General features: G+C 38.3%; 1 protein-coding gene across 1 annotated transcript in view; it reads left to right on the top strand.

Moving 5' to 3' along the window:
* Positions 1–14,182, top strand: part of LOC125642683 (connector enhancer of kinase suppressor of ras 2) — a 545,814-nt gene that overhangs the window by 347,921 nt on the left and 183,711 nt on the right. The window lies entirely within an intron of this gene.

Raw genomic sequence — 14,182 nt, 5'->3', positions numbered from 1 at the left:
TTCCAAACAGAAGCTACAGTTATAACTATAGTACAGTTCATAATGACTGGTACTGTAAGCCTGTGACAGACTGAGAAAATTAGTGAAACGGTGTTGGGTCACACTCATGGCCCAAAGATCAGCACTCTGGAACAACCAGCCTAATTGTTTTTCCTCCATATCTTTGTATGAGCGGGGACCAAAGGAGTCAAAAGAGACAGAGAACAGCTGCAAACAATAATATATTCAATATATCTAACTGTTCTGACCCAACTCCAACTCAGTTGCTTACTGTCTCCAGCAAAAGCCCTTCCAATTATTCTGCATTTCCATCATGTCCGAGCAAGTCTTTTGTAATCTTTTTAAGAGGGGATTCCAATCCCTTTGGATTTCTGACATGGTCTATTTATTTTCCACATTTTTGGCCAACAGGATTATGGTTCATTTGCAGAGCCAGTAATACTTTTATGCTTACTTGTTCTATGGAAGCCTGCCAATAGGAAAATAAGCAGTTATAAAGAATAATGGTTGGTCTGCTTGTCAGCTTGGTTTTCCTCAACATGCTAAAAGTTTCCTATGCTTTCCCGTGATTTCTAGCTGGAAAACATTGACATATGTGGTAGAAACTGACCTACCAAAAAACTTAAAAGGAAAACTACTAAAGGCAACTTTCCTGAATAAACAAATGGATATGGCTGCCTATCTCTACCTTTTAAAATTGTATAAGATTCACTAAGAAGTTTCTGCACTTTTATGATGTGCAAACCAAGTTTGGAGATTTTGCGGGATCATTCAAAAAAAAGTGAATAGTTTTCTTAATCCAGTCTGAATATTATGTCCCATATTTCTCTTTCCTTAATCACAACCAAAGAGTGTGTCCTCCCTTCTGCCTCTACATCTTTCCCAACTTTTATTCTCAACAATGATCACATCCCCATTAGCTCTCTAGCTGATCCTCACAGTCTGGAAGCTCTGACATTTCTTCAGTTCCTTTCTCCCTCTCAAAGCTAACACCTGGACTGAGTAACCTGCCCCTAAGAGGGACTTTCTGACACATAAAATATTCAAAACATTGCAGATTTTTCTAACAGTAGGTCACAAAAATCAAACTTCCCTATCCACTAGAATGCTTGAAGACCTAAAGAGAAAGGCAGCTATTCATTTAGTTAATCTGGAACCTTCTTGGAAAGCAAAATAGAGTTGACAAGTAGAGATCCCTCCTTTGTGCCAGCACATTAATTATGTTGTTAAAGAACTTGAAAAGAAACAGAACACAGGTCCAAGAAGCTCTGTCAGAATGGAAGTGATCAGTGCTAGTATATATAGCATCCAATTTCCTCTATGATACAATGGGTTGCTGCATTGTTACCACAGCCATAATAGTTGGATGAATGGGAGCACATTAAGCTAGTTCACTAGTGATCAGTAGTTTCTGCTTTTGTGGTGCGCCTCATTGAGGAAACCAGAATTAAATATTTTATATTATGTTATTCCGTGCATTTTCTTCACTTAGGGACCAGCAAGGCATGTTGTATTTATCATTGTCTCCACTAGACCATGTTTCTCCAATAAGGAGGAAATATTAAAAATGAAGGAAATTAGTAAAATTGTACATTGCTATTTCTCACATTTTTTCCAAAGTAATGCCACTGTTCTTCATGAGTACCCTCTAAGAGCAGATTTTTGTCAAACAAGATGTCTGAAACCACTGAAGCTAGATTTAACTTTTTTTTTTTTCTCCCAGTGTCTTTCTTTTTTTAGGCACATAGATGCCACAGTGATGAAGACTGTATAAGAGCCTAGATAGATTTCAAGATACCAGTTTTTTATTTCATCTATCTCTTACCGCAAGGAGACACCAAAAAATGCCAGTCCTAACTTGTGATATATTTTCCAGGCATTTGATTTATGCAGATGCAAATATTTTATGCATATGTAAATTAGGTAATTGTGCCACCAGAGTAACTTTCCAATCTGAACATAAATGATTACTTTTGTGCACAGATGCAGGCTTTAAGTGCAGAAGTGGATTTTGAGAACAAAATATATGGTACACTGGCTGAAACTGTGGCACTGTACACTATGTCTTGTGAATTGACTCTCTCATGAACTGAAGAATTCTTTGTTTTTTTGAAGAATACCTTGCTTCCCTCCCAAGATTCACGGAAACTAAATATTATGCAGTGAGATTCTACTGTAGAGGTAATCTGTCTGCCAAGAAACTGTTTAATGGAGACTCATGGTCATGTTAACAGGAATTCAAACAAACCTCAAGGCATAAAAGAGATGATTTGTTTATAGAATCCTGTGACAGATCCAGATGAACACTCTCCCTGTAGGACACAAACTGCTGTGAGGGGATCTAGCAGCTGAATCCCTCAGTGTTTTAAGCCTCTGGAGCCTGTACAAAGGCTCTGCCCTGGCCTTGGGGCTTCTAGACACACTCTTGAGGTGCAGAGTATCCCTTTATGAGAGCTGTGACTACGTGGCCCACTGCCTAGCCCCTGGCATCAGTGCTGACTCCTCAGACTCCCTTGTAGCTGAAACTTGCCTTCTCCCAGAGCTCCATCTGTATGCATGTTCTGGGCCCATGGTTTACCTCTTCCAGAGGCATGTGGTGGTAGGTGTAACACATATCACACACAGACTTATTTCACACAGGATTCTAAAACACAGTTCCTCTTTACTAAACCCAAGAAATGCACAAATGATCACAGAGCCCTTTTGTCAATCTCACAAAATGAATCCTTTTGGGAATCCTTTTAAGCTACTGTAGTGATATATAGAAATCTGCATTTCCATCATGAAACATTATGAAACCATATCATGGATTTACCTATACTTGGCCCAGGTACTACTCCTTTCACAATGCACAACAGAAAGACAAATATTGCAGTGTTACCAACTCTCAAGATTTTCTTGGGAATCTCACAATAACTGATGTTTTTCTTAAAGCCTGAGCTCCTGGAGGCTTGTGGTTAGGTGAAAAAAAATCTCTTCTTACATTTTAAAAAAGGAAGTTTGTAGCCCTCATGGTTGCGGAGAAAAGCTTGCAGACATGAATCAAATTTAAAAAAAAAAAAAAAACTTATGATTTCAAATCATATCTAAAGATTCTGGGGAGCCTTACTCAGATTTTTGAATGCTTGAGGTTGGTGACATTGATATTTAATCTACATATTCATTCTCACCAGCTCAAATCATCTCCTTCAGAAATATTTGATGTAACATGTGCATTTACCCCATTTTTGGTCACAGTGGGAGCTGGATCAGGCTCTACATGAATGAGGTAATTTTTGGTAGGTTGAACAGCTTACTGGCTAACACTCTTTATGGCTGCAAGTGGTATAAACCTGCTGCTTGATGCTGATATGAAACTACTCAGAGAGAGAGAAACATTTTTTTTTAACTCGTGTCATGCAACTCTAATGTCTTCTTCTACCTCATAGATTAAGGTTTTAGAAGTGGGGGGCTCAGGGTTCCTATCATATTCTGAGGTTGATCATTTCTGTTGCTCCCATACCTCTCTCTCTCAGAATTGCCCATGAAGACAATTTTTCCCCATGGCTGTGAGGATGGAAGGCTTTATCAAGAGCTGCTGTTCATGATATCCCATTGTTTATCTAGAAGGGATCAATATAAGTGTATAATTTAGTTGCGTTATTCCCTGAAATACAAACATACCATCTCCATAATTTATAAATCTATGAGACCAGCAAATTAGAGTTCCAGTACAGAATATGAACTTTAATCTCCTATAGGCTGTACCCTTGTTAATCTGCGAAATCACCAGATCAGTTAGTTGTAATGAGTGCTCTTTCTTTCTATGACTAGAACAAGAACTTCACATTCATTGAGATTTCAGACATGCTCTCTTCAGTGAGATAAACATCACCATGCTTCTAATCAGGTTCTGGATATGATAGATCAGAATAAAACAGTTTCAACAGCCATATAAATAAAAAATTACATACCTTCCTCTTGTTCTTTTCCGGAAAAAATATATTATTTGTGGCTCATTCTGCCACCTTCACTCACCTTAGTAGTACCTTACTTCTGAAAGTAATTTCATAGACTCCAATGAGACTATTCCCTTCAGTAAGGTTGGTGGGCTTTGGCCCTATATAACTGAATCAATAAAATTATATACACGTAAGTGTATTGGCCCATATTAAACATAAATAATTCACATGACATGTCAGAACATCTAAAAATGTTAGAAGTGTTAAAACCTTTTTTTACCTAAACTTCCATTAATTTAAAAGTTTTATATTTTATGTTCTCATCACACAGCCACGCTCCCATTGAAATCACTAACAAAATTGCAGGTGAATACATTGGGATCAGAAAGCTGTTCCTTAATTATTAACCACTGGCAAATGGGCTAGATAAAATGAAATGCCACCTAAAAAGTACCCTTTATAATATATAATTTATGCCATATTCTTCTGTTTTCTGTAAGCACCAGAGCCTTTTCATTGAGTAGTACAGTAAAATAAATATTTTCTGTCTATTCTCCCAACTTTTCTAAGGGATAACTACTTATATTTGATGGGTGGAATTGAACCTTGTTGCCTTGTTTATTTCTGTAAATCTGCAATAAATAAATGATGTAAAAATTTGTGAGCATTTTTAGTCACCTTTAATGTAATGGTCAATGTAAGAAATCAGTGAAACCAGAGGCCTTGAATTTAAAATTTTTACTGCAAGTATGTGAAAAGTTGAACATTTATAAAATAAACGTTGTGTACTTTTAAGTTCATCAATCAGTGCAGTAGCTATCTCTGTCTAATGAGTCACCCATCACTGTCATATCTGAGTGCCTAACATACTGTTTTCATATTTTCATACTGTTGGCTGAGATTCTGTACTATCTGGACCAGTTCTGCATAGGCTGTCATGAAGAGGATTGGGAAAATGGTTCATGATCATACAGATCCAGTAGCCACATACACCCACATACAGGACAAAGGTGGTGATTTTTCTATACGAACCCAGGGTCTGAATTAGCGAACGTGCAGGAGCGTGTGATGCCTTGCCGATGAATTAAAGGGCTGGATTCTGTCTCCCCGACCCTTGTTCATTTTCCAGTTCGCTATTGTTTTATGAGTAGTGGACATGGTAGACATTACACCTTTAATGCACTGAAGAATCCTCCAAGCAAGAGGTATGCTTTTATAAACTGACCACTGGCTTTTGGAGTCAAGAAACCCTAGGCTCTAATTCTGGGTCTTGACACTAACTCTTTCTGTGACTGTGGCTGATTCATGTGACCTCTCTATGTTCCATTTCTGTTTGGGGCATACTAATACCTCTGCCACTCAGAGGTGCTGTAGTGGGATGTTATGGAGAGTAATTAATTATTGGAAAATACTCTGCAGGTATAAAGAGCTATATAAGAGCTCATTATTTAAAGAATGGATATACTTACGGGGAATTATTAAAAACTCATTGTGGAGATCAGTATTTTCCCCCTGCCAATGACTACATCAGCTTTATTCAATGAAAAAAATCAAAAGATGATTTTCTTAAAACTGCCAACAATGCATACTTAGCCTAGTATCTAAAATCTAAAATGTTTATTTTGCATCATCGTAGTTATTTTATCATACTTATAATGGAATCATATAACTCTTGTCTATTTACATAATGTCATGTGCACATAGTAAATCACAGCTGTAAACAATGGCAGTGTTCTTGCCCAAGGAATTCATGGGGTCATTCATACAAAACAATGACAAAAGTGAGGGCAGATAGCACCAGAGAGGCATGGACTGTCTCTCGCTGTTTGTATAGAACCTAGTATAATTAGGCTCCAATCTCCGGTAAGACATCTAGCTAGTGCTTTAATACAAATAATAATTCCTCTTTCAATTTAGTAATACAGATTCTGTAATTAGAATTTAAGAACATAAGAATGGCCATACTGTGTCAGACCTATGGTCCATCTAGCTCAGTATCCTGTTTTCCATCAGTGATAAGTGCTTGATGCTTCAAAGGGAATGAACAGAATGGGGAATTTGAGTGATCCATCCCCCGTCATCCAGTCACACCTGCTGGCAGTCAGAGGTTTAGGGACACCCAGAGCACAGGTTTGCGTCCCCAACCTGGCTAATAGCCATTCATGGGCCTATCCTCCATGAAATTATCTAATTCTTTTTTGAATCCTGTTATAGTTGTGGCCTTAACAACCTCCCTTGGCAATGAGTTCCACAGGTTGGCTGTGTGTTGTGTGAAGAAGTACTTCCTTATGTTTGTTTTAAACCTGCTGCCTATTAATTTTTTGGGTGACCGCAGGCTCTTGTGTTCTGTGAAGGGGTAAATAACACTTGCTTATTTGCTTTCTCCCCACCCTTGATGATTTTATAGACCCCTATCATATCCCCCACTTAGTCATCTCTTTTCCAAGTTGAACAGGCCCAGTCCTTTTTAATCTGTCCTCATATGGAAGCTGTCCCGTACTCCTAATAATTTTTGTCACCCATCTCAGTACTTTTCCAATTCTAATATACCTTTATTGAGATGGTGAGACCAGAACTGCATACATTATTCAAGGTGTGGACGTACCATGTATTTCTATAGTGGCATTATGATGTTTTTCTATCTTAATATCTATCCTTTTCCTAATTGTTCCTAACATGCTATTAGCTTTTTTGAATGCTGCTGCACATTGAGCAGATATTTTCAGAGAACTATCCACAATGATTCCCAGATCTTTTTCTTGAGTGTTAACAGCTAATTTAGACCCATTCATTTTGTATGTATAGTTGGGATTATGTTTTCCAATATGAATTACTTTGCATTTATCAACATTGCATTTCATCTGCCATTTTGTTGCCCAGTCACCCAATTTGATGAGATTCCTTTGTAATTCTTTGCAGTGTGCTTTGGACTTAACTAGCTTGAGTAATTTTGTATCATCTACAAACTTTGCCACCTCATTGTTTACCCCTTTCTCCAGATCATTTATGAATATGTTGAACAGCACAGGTCCCAGTATAGATCGTTGGGGGACCCCACTATTTACCTCTCCACTGTGAAAATTGTTCAATTACCCTTTCTTTCCTTAGTTGACAATTTTGTTGGTGTTGCACAAAGCATAACTGAGTCCAGCTTACTCTTCCATAGCACTGTTACATTGGTCAAAAAAGATGCAAACCCCTAAATTTTTACCTGATGTTTTTAGCCAAACAACATGTAAAATGCAGTTTTGAGATCTTATATTTCTTGATTATAAAACATGAAACAGTGACTTTAGGCCTAAATTGTCCCCAATAGGCATTGATGGTGGAAAGTTCACCTGCAACCCAGTGACGCTCAACAGTGTAGTCTGCAGAGCAGAGAAGGCCAGGCTCCAGCTTTTCTCTTGGGCAGCTTCTGTCAGGACTGCTCCTATAATGCTGCTGCTTGCCATTCTCCCTCACACACCGTTACCTACATACAGGTACAGGGGAAGGCAAATTGCACCCATTCTGCCTTCAAAGCTTAATCGAGCCCTAAGTCTTGTGCACTTAAAATGTTTTAAGTGCTGTATAAACAATAAGCATTCTTATTATTTATCATCATTAAGGGTTTTCCCTATATATGAAGGAATATGTGTTTTTAAAAGCAAAAATGCTAGTTTCTCAATTAGCATAACATTTTAAAAATCCACATCTCTCTCATATGTCTAAGAGGAAACCAAAGTTATCAAAATGTGCCTCTTGAGTCTCAGTTTATTTCAGGAAGATCTAAAATTTCACAAACTAATGAAGAATTTGTCTTTGCTTCCACATGTTGTTTCCCTATTTGACCCAAATTTCAGGTGTTTCAGCTCTGTGTTTATCAAGAAAGATAAGACAAATAGTTCTCTATTTTTTCACGAAAAATAAACCCTGATAACTTCACTCAGTTTTAAAACAATACTTTATATATATATTTTTAAATGTAGAGGATTATTTCTAAGTGGAATCATCCTTCCAACTGCAGGCAGTAGGCCCAGCACACAGACCTTGCTGTCAGTTGTGCTTGAAATATAGAACTCCATATTGCAGCCCATTGTCTGACTAGTAAAACTTTCAGCAATAGGGAAAGTTACATAATGAAACTTCTGTGTTACAAATAGTTAGTTCCTATTCTATGTAATATGGTAAGCACTTAGGGATATTCTCTGTCATATGGCTTAATTAGCTGAATATCCTTAACCATATGAATTTGGCTACAGGGTGCCTTTTGTAATGGATAATTTCTGCAATGTTGTAAGAACAAGCCTGGGAGCAATGTGGATGGGCAAATGACAAGTTGATGGTTCTTGTGCAGCTCTCTGAGATTACTTCTCTTTGTATTAGAGGGTTTTTTAATTCACTGTTCAGATACGGTATCCAGACAGCTTTACTTTGCAATCATATATTCTGTATATTTGCCCAAACTTCTCTCAACCAAGATAAGTAGGCAAAGACGGAAAAAGCAAAGAAAAAAAGCCTACTCTACATACTGTTACTATGCCTGAGAACTCTTGCTAGCAATTGTGTTAACAAGCACAATGCTGAATACCATTTAGAAGTCAGTGTGGACTAGGATGAACCCTGTTCAGCATTGTGTCACTTGACATGACTGTTCTGAGCAGTATTCAGCCCCAGTAACATTTGGTAGTGGAAATTTGACCCAAAGAAGATACTACTACATTAAGCACTGATGCTTGGGTTTTTTCTCTCCAGATATCCTCATAAATTTCCTCTCCTCTAAACTCTCCCTGTTTTATGATGATGCAAGTGGAGAAATTCTTTCTATGTAATAAATTTTTAAACTGTGGCGGTATAAGACAGGAACTATTTTCATTCAGTGGCTGCCGCAGTGAGTTTAATACAACTTGTCAGGACACTGGTAGTGCCGCAGTCATACTTAGTGTGGCACTGTAGATTATTTTACAATAGAAAATTTATTCTGTCTTCATCGTGAGACAACCTGGGCTGTGACGCCAACTGTAGAAAATGGATGAGGACTAATGGATATACCTCATTAAACGTATCTTCGGTGAAAATATTTTTAGGGAAATCTTGCAACTAATTGAAAGTGGTTGCTTAAAGGAAAACTCCAGCATAATGAAAATGAATTTTAATTACTGCACATAAGAAAAATAAGAAGTGGTTTCAACTACAGATTTCATTCTGTGTGGGTGGATGGGTGAATATGTGCCATGGTAGGGAAGAGATGGGTTTGCTCTCTTTGGGTTCATAGTTTGGTCTCATTTTTGTTTAAAGCTGAAGCACTGTTAAGCTAGTTATGTTTACTGTTAATTCACAGAGTTTCAATAGTGGTGATAGAATTTATTGAAGACAGTGACTAGATCATCAGCTGATGTGAATTAGCATAACTCAGTTGATATTAGAACACTAATTTACACAAGTTGAGGGGCTGGCTCAGTTTCTATCATTTATTTTATCAGCATAAAAATATAAATGTAGAAAAAAGAACTAATTAAAATAGCAGTTTGTGTTTGTTGAAAGCCACATAGCTACATGGCACCTCAGCAGTGCTTAGAGCCCTAACAGCCAACAGGGTTTTTTTATACTTGCTACACAAGAGGGTGGAAAGGGACCCACTGTTTTAACTTCCATCCTATTGGACATTTGTAACTAGTGAGACTCACAATAAAAAGCAGTTTTATGCCTTAACATTTCCTCTACAGGAAAGCCTTTTTTTCTGATTTTTTATCAGTGGTTTCATAACTGGGTCTGACTCTGTAAACCCTTACTTCTATGTGTAGCTCTTATCCAAGTAGACCCATTCAGTTTTCAATGGGACTACTCACATGAGTAGGGTTTACTGGGCCAGGCCCCATATTAGTAAAAGTAACAAATAACTATACAAAAAGAACACCCGTGAGAAAGGATTAGAACACCTTGTGAATATTGCTGAATCATTCCTATGAAGCTGGTAAATATTCATTGATGTAGTACATGACTGAAAAACAGCAGGTATAATTATAATATTTGCAAGTCCTATGCATTTATAAATCACTTCAATTTTAAGTATATGCCTTTTTATGTGTAAATATGAATTTGGTCCCTAGATTACTTGGCACTGAGAATGCAATGAAATGCAGCAAGTAAATAAAGTAATCAAAGGAAAAAAAGTAAATATTCATGAAGTGCTGGAATAATTGTTTGATTATTTAATTGAAATGTACCAGTAGACTCTGAACATATTCCCAGGAGAAACAAAAAAATTATATTCTCTGTGCAGAAACTCTCTTTAAAAAAACCTGCAAAGAACTTTCCATCTCAAAAGGTTTCAGACACTCAGAGTCACTCTGTCAAGTAAAAAATAATATTTTTAAAAAACAAATTATCTTACCTTAATAGCCCAGATAGAATTTTTAAAATCTAATCTAGGTCTCACCATTTGTGCTGCTTCTTTTCTTTTTGTTTTAGTTGTGGTATGAAAACTTACAGATTTCATTTGAGTTAAGTTTCACAAATCTTGCTGTAAGTTTGCAAAATTTGAGCATGAATATTTAAAGAAAAACCTAAAAATGAAGTAAAAAAGGAAGTAGTTTTGTATATCTTTTTGCTAACATAAAATAAATGAATAGGAAAGAAAATGGTTGATTAGGAAGTCTGTACTGAATAGTTTAGCCCTTTGTATTCAATAATACAGCATAGGAAGTAAGTCCTGGCATCAAGCAGTCAACATTTTTAAAACACAATACAATATGTCAGGTGAGATCCATGGCACTTAGAGGGAAAGACTGGGTTCCCACTGTCCACCTGGGAAAAAATCATTGATCAAAAATTTAAAATGGCCTTCCTGTAGAGGAAGTATCAAGGCATGAAGCTACCTTCTCTTGGGACCTCATGTGTAAATTATCAGAAAACTCACCACTGCCACTCCTCTACATTGGGTAATTTACTCATGAAGGAGTTATGTTTACTCCCTCCAGGGAAGAAACCAGAGATTCAGTACCCCACCCTAAGTGTTCATAACCCCCCCCCCCAAAAGATAAGGGATAATCTCAAGGTTTTTGTCTCTGCACTACTGGGCTTTACCAGCTTCCTGCTGACCCTACACTGCAGTGCTCTTACTATAAGGTGGATGCAACAACTGATAGAAAGACTATACTCAAAGAGTCGTTATCAATGGTTTGCTATCAAACCATGGGAGGATCTAGTGGGCTCCTGCAGGGGTCACTCCTGAGTCCAGTACTAGTCAATATTTTTACTAATGACTTGGATAGCAAGTAGGCTCATAAAATTTGCAGAGGACACCAAGCTGGGCGTGGTTGTGAGTACTTCGGAGGACAGGATTAGAATTCAAAATGACTTGGAGAATTGGTCTGAAATCAGCAGGATGAAATTCAGTAAAGACAAGTACAAAGTACTACACTTAGGAAGGAAAAATCAAATACACAACTACAAAATGGGGAATAACTGGGTAGGAGGTAGTGCTGCTGAAAAGGATCTGGGGGTTACAGTGGATCACAAATTGAATATAAGTCAACAATGTGATACTGTTGCAAAAAAGGCCAATATCATTCTGGGGTATATTAACAAGAGTGTTGTATGTAAGACATGGGAGGTAATTGTTTCGCTCTATTCAAAACTGGTGAGGCCTCAACTCGCATATTGTGACCAATTCTGGGTGGCACACTTTAGGAAAGATGTATATAAACTGGAGAGAGTCCAGAGGAGAGCAACAAAATGATAAAAGGTTTAGAAAACCTAACCTATGAGGAAAGGTTTAAAAATATGGGTATGTTTAGTTTTGAGAAATGAGGACTGATGGGGGACCTGATAATACTTTGTCAGATCAGGGTATAAATAACTGAACTGACAAAACTGTTTAAATTTGATACAACCACTTGGTTGTAATTATAATTTCCAAGTTTTCTCTCATTTAAATTCCTATACACTACGTTTTTTCATTGTATAGCAACATATGCTGAGAAGCAAATTCTCATACTATAATTTTCTTTTCAGCAGATTTTATTAAAGTCATATTAGTTACAGGAAGGCAAATTCTCTTTTGATAGTTCCAGAGATGGAAACACTGATTTCATAGGAAAGAATCAAAGAGTAGTGTGGATCGGGGAAAAAAACCGCTATGGGGGTGTCTACACTGAAATCAGGAGTTGTGATTGTAGCTCATGTAGACATACCTGAGCTAACTTTGATCCAGTTAGATCACAGCTAGCGTAAGTTATAATAGCAGCAGCATGGCAGCAGCATGGGTTAGCCTTCTTTATACAAGCCCCCACTAGGATCCCGGGTAGCCCATGCTGCTGCCCATGCTGCCATGGCTACACTGCTGCTGTTACTAGCTAAATCAAAGCTAGCTCAGGCATGCCTACACAAGCTGCAGTCACACCTCCTGATTGTAGTGCAGGCCTGCTGACAGCAATTCCAGGCCCCAGAGCAGAACAGTCAATGGGCCCTGTAGAAAGGAATGGCTGAGGTTTATGACACTACTTTTTATCCTATTGATAACAAATTAGAACCCAATATACGTAAGTGGTGGCGTTGCTTGATGTAGTTAATTTTTTTTCCAGTTACAGCACCAGTATTAAACAAATTGTGAGCCTAAATGTAAGATGTAGAATTTGTTATTTTGAACTATATATTTAAATTAAATAAATACATTATGGATTGAAATTGAAGAGATTCCATCGGAGGGCAACGAAAATGATGAGGGGGCTGGAGCACATGACGTATGAGGAGAGGCTGAGGGAACTGGGTTTATTTAGTCTGCAGAAGAGAAGAATGACGGGGGAGTTGATAGCAGCCTTCAACTACCTGGTAAGAAATTAATTCTTTATAGGATACCAAGGATCGCCTACAGTACATATGCTATGGAAGAGGAAGTTGAAATAAAATATACAACACAAATTTTCATTGCTAGGAAAAATATTGGACTTTATCTGATCTTGAGAGGAAAAGTCATTTGTATGCATGTGCTAAATGTGGGGCTTTGTATCTTTGGACAGAGACCAGTCTTCTTGAAAGTGATATACTGACCCGCCCGAAAACAAGCCAAAGATGCCTTCCTGAATATTGTTAGATACTTTTTTAAGATACAATTATGTGAGGTGACAATGGCATTTCTCTGAATTGTGTGTGTGCACCTGCGCTGGCTGGTGGCCAGCGAGCTGCCGGCTGCACTGCTGGGTGCTCCCTTCCGGCACTGCCAGGGCTTCCACATGCCCACCTGGCTGCCTTTGCCACCGCTGGTGTCATAAATATAAAGCTAAGAGTAACCACCTTTCTGTATACAGTGCTATAAAATCTCTCCTGGCCAGAGGCAAAATCCTTTCACCTGTAAAGGGTTAAGAAGCTAAGGTAACCCCGCTGGCACCTGACCCAAAATGGCCAATGAAGAAACAAGATTCTTTCAAATCTGGAGGGGGGGAACAAAGGGTTTGGGCTGTCTGTGTGATGCTTTTGCTGGGAACAGATCAGGAATGCAAGCCTTACAACTCCTGTAAAGGTAGTAAGTAATCTAGCTAGAAAATGCGTTAGATTTTCTTTTGTTTAATGGCTTGTAAAATAAACTTTGCTGGAGGGAATGTATATTCCTGTTTTTGTGTCTTTTTGTAACTTAAGGTTTTGCCTAGAAGGATTCTCTATGTTTTGAATCTGATTACCCTGTAAAGTATTTACCATCCTGATTTTACAGAGGTGATTCTTTTACCTTTTCTTTAAATAAAATTCTTCTTTTAAGAACCTGATTGATTTTTCATTGTTCTTAAGATCCAAGGGTTTGGGTCTGTGTTCACCTGTACCAATTGGTGAGGATTTTTATCAAGCCTTCCCCAGGAAAGGGGGTATAGGGCTTGGAGGGAGGGGGGGAATATTTGGGGGAAGACGTCTCCAAGTGGTCTCTTTCCCTGTTCTTTGTTTAAAATGCTTGGTGGTGGCAGCATACTGTTCAAGGACAAGGCAAAGTTTGTACCTTGGGGAAGTTTTTAACCTAAGCTGGTAAGAATAAGCTTAGGGGGTCTTTCATGCAGGTCCCCACATCTGTACCCTAGAGTTCAGAGTGGGGAAGGAACCTTGACAGCTGGTACCATCCCTCATGCGCCTAGGAGCCCTGCAGCCTGCCTGGGCAATTTAAAAGGGCCAGGGGCCCCCGGGCGCTTTTAAATCACCCAGGCCCCTGGGCAATTCCTCCCTTTGCCTCCCTGCCAGCGGGCCTGCTGTAGCATAGACATATCCGATCAGATTGATTC

The sequence above is a fragment of the Caretta caretta genome, chromosome 9, assembly GCF_965140235.1.
Source record: "Caretta caretta isolate rCarCar2 chromosome 9, rCarCar1.hap1, whole genome shotgun sequence".
NCBI lineage: Eukaryota > Metazoa > Chordata > Testudines > Cheloniidae > Caretta > Caretta caretta.
Note: the sequence above shows the minus strand (reverse complement) of the source record. Positions and strands in the feature narration are given on the sequence as shown.